The sequence below is a fragment of the Rhinopithecus bieti genome, unplaced genomic scaffold (assembly GCF_001698545.2).
Source record: "Rhinopithecus bieti isolate Rb0 unplaced genomic scaffold, ASM169854v2 scaffold_17417, whole genome shotgun sequence".
NCBI classification, from domain to species: domain Eukaryota; kingdom Metazoa; phylum Chordata; class Mammalia; order Primates; family Cercopithecidae; genus Rhinopithecus; species Rhinopithecus bieti.
Window position 1 is genome coordinate 4,376 of NW_016808740.1, and position 3,138 is coordinate 7,513.

The 3,138-nt window shown below is 39.1% G+C and overlaps 1 pseudogene; it reads right to left on the reverse strand.

Moving 5' to 3' along the window:
- Positions 1 to 1,051: 1,051 nt before the first annotated feature.
- Positions 1,052 to 3,131, reverse strand: LOC108538803 (vezatin pseudogene; annotated as a pseudogene).
- Positions 3,132 to 3,138: the final 7 nt, after the last annotated feature.

Sequence of the window (3,138 nt, forward strand, 5' to 3'; positions counted from 1 at the left end):
CCCAGTAGTGGGATGGCTGGGTCATATGGTACATCTAGTTCTAGATCCTTGAGGAATTGCCATACTGTTTTCCATAATGGTTGAACTAGTTTACAATCCCACCAACAGTGTAAAAGTGTTCCTATTTCTCCACATCCTCTCCAGCACCTGTTGTTTCCTGATTTTTTAATGATTGCCATTCTAACTGGTGTGAGATGGTATCTCATTGTGGTTTTGATTTGCATTTCTCTGATGGCGAGTGATGATGAGCATTTTTTCATGTGTCTGTTGGCTGTATGAATGTCTTCTTTTGAGAAGTGTCTGTTCATATCCTTTGCCCAGAAAGTTAAACTCTTCTACATCATATAAAAGTGAATTCCAGATTGATCAAATACCTAAATATATATTTGAAAAATTAGGTGAAAATGTAAGAGGATATTGGCATAACCTTGCTTAGTGCAAGAAACTTTTTTTTAATGGTACAGTGTTTTTCTTTTAATGATCATTGGGACATCTGAAAATTCACTACTAAGTACACACATAAATAAGGAAACATAAGAAATGTCATAACCCAAGTGCTTTTGAAACTACTTCTTAGTTCCAAGCCCCAGCATGTATCAATTGTATGAATTAATTTTTTTTCATTCAGACCCTGGATCTTTGTTTTAAGACTAGTATAAACAAAAATAAAATATAAACAACTTGTTATTAACATAATAGCTGTAGTTATTAACTGCAAGAATACAGTAAAAAAGAGTCATGCTAAATGTTAATGTTCTTGTAACAGAATTATTCATATCACCTTATGGTAGCAAATTCTGGCAAGAAATGATCATTCCTTTCTTATTAAAAATACTTTTTCCCAAGATTGATCAGTTATACCACAAATAAAACCACAGTTTATTCAATAGAGCCCTTGCCTTTCTCTCTTTTTTTTTTTCTGAAAGATCTGCCATTTACAGGGAACTGCTAATTTCAGATCAGTTACTCACACCAGGGTTATTCCTGTAAATTTACATCTTAACTTTATATATAGTAGATGTACACTCATATTCCCTCTCCAGTCTTGAAGCTAAACACTTTCACAAAAGAAACAACCTAAAATCACTTCATGTGAATCTTGGTTCTTACTTTTCTTCTACCTCATTTGTTCTTCCTCCTCATCACCAAAATTCTCTTCCTGCATGATGGTAAAGGAGAGAGATCTAACAGCCACTTCTACAGCAAGGCCATCGGTGAAGGTAAAATCCAGTGACAGCTGTAGCCATGCCAGCCTCTGCTTAATGGAAGTCTGTAAGGACTCCCTGGGAGAGTAGTGGCCAGAATGCCTCCATCTGCTTGAGATTCATCTTCACCTTCACATTGGTAACGCATTCTCTCTTCTGCTCCTTGGAGGAAGACTTCATTTGCAGAATTGTCTTTATATTTACCCTCTAGAGCAAGCTTGTCCAACCCATGGCCCCAGGCCACATGCAGCCCACGACAGCTTTGCATGCAGCCCAACACAATTCGTAAACTTTCTTAAAACGTTATAAGATTTTTGGCTGGGTGTGGTGGCTCATGCCTGTAATCCCAGCACTTTGGGAGGCCGAGGCGGGCGGATCGCAAGTTCAGGAGTTTGAGACCAGCCTGACCAACATGGCGAAACCCTGTCTCTACTAAAAATACAAAAATTAGCGAAGCATGGTGGTGCGTGCCTGTAATACCAGCTACTCAGGAGGCTGAGGCAGGAGAATTGCTTGAATCTGGGAGGCAGAGGTTGCAGTGAGCCAAGATCATGCCACTGTACTCCAGCCTGGGCGATAGAGCGAAACTCTGTCTCAAAAAAACAAAAACAAAAAACAAACAAACAACAACAAAAAAACTATGAGATTTTGTTGCAGTTTTTTTTTTTTTTCTTTAAGCTTATCAGCTGTCATTATTGTTAGTGTATTTTATGTGTGGCCCAAGACAGTTCTTCCAGTATGGCCCAGGGAAGCCAAAAGATTGGACACCCCTGCTCTAGAGAGTTCACATAAATACTCACTCCTACTTATTTCATTGTCACTTGTGGAGTGTTTACTATTTTCCTTTTCAGTATCATTTTACTGACTTTTCCTGTATCTGAATTCGCTGATGGTTCTGAATTACTTGTGGGTTCCACTGGGTTTACAGGAGACAAAGATTTCAACACAGCATGATCACTAAGTAGAGGTTACAACCACTTCTGCCTTTCTGCCTCTGAAGCTTTAAATCCCAGCACAGATTTTAATTCTTGGAGCACCCTCTTGGATTCTTCATGCTTATGCTTCTGTCTTTCTTTGTCTTCTTGAGACAAGTAATAAAATCATCCTTTCTGCAATCACTGTCAATATCTGTATCACCTACATAAGCTTTAAGTCCTATTCATCCTTCTCAGGGAGTGGATCTTTGTCTGCAGTATGTAGAGTAGGCTGCATCAAAGGTACCACTGTACAGTGTGGGTTGTCACACACTACCTGAGGCTTGCCTTTTTTTAATCTGTATTTCTTCATAGCAGTTTGTCCACCTGAGAAATGGCCTCTTCCCAGCAATTGTTGCTTGTTTAAACATGGGGCTGAGTCAACTTTAATTTCTGTTCTAGGATTTGATAAGCCTCTGACACTGTTCTTGTGTTTCTTTCATACAAATAAGCTTTTCAAATGTATCTTTGAGAATTATTACCTTATTCAGTAATGCTTTCACATGGAGCTGCAAGTTGCACACTGCTGTGTGAACGTTATTCAGTTCTTTTGACTTCTGTTGAGTTTTGGATAAACACTGGTACTGACTGGTGCTGAGTTTCAAAGTACTGATAGAATTCAGAGTTGCACTTAAGCTCTTTCAAACAAGCGTAGTAAGCATGAGGTAGACCTTGAGTCAAATAAGATAAGATATGATGGGGAAAAGTGCTGAAGTTAAGTAAAGGCCCAGGAGATGAACTGGCTATAGAAAGTAATAAGGCTAACCGTCTGAAGAATTCTGAACTCTGCCACCCAGAGTTGGAACAAAACCTTCAATGTAGGCAGGCTGAAGTCATCTGTAAAGTTAGGTGCTTCCTCTTCTGAAATCTACTCTTCACTAAGTCCAAGGCCTAGCTCCTTAAAAGGCACGACACAGATATAGCTGGTTACATTGTCACTTTCAGAGTTTAGAGGGTAG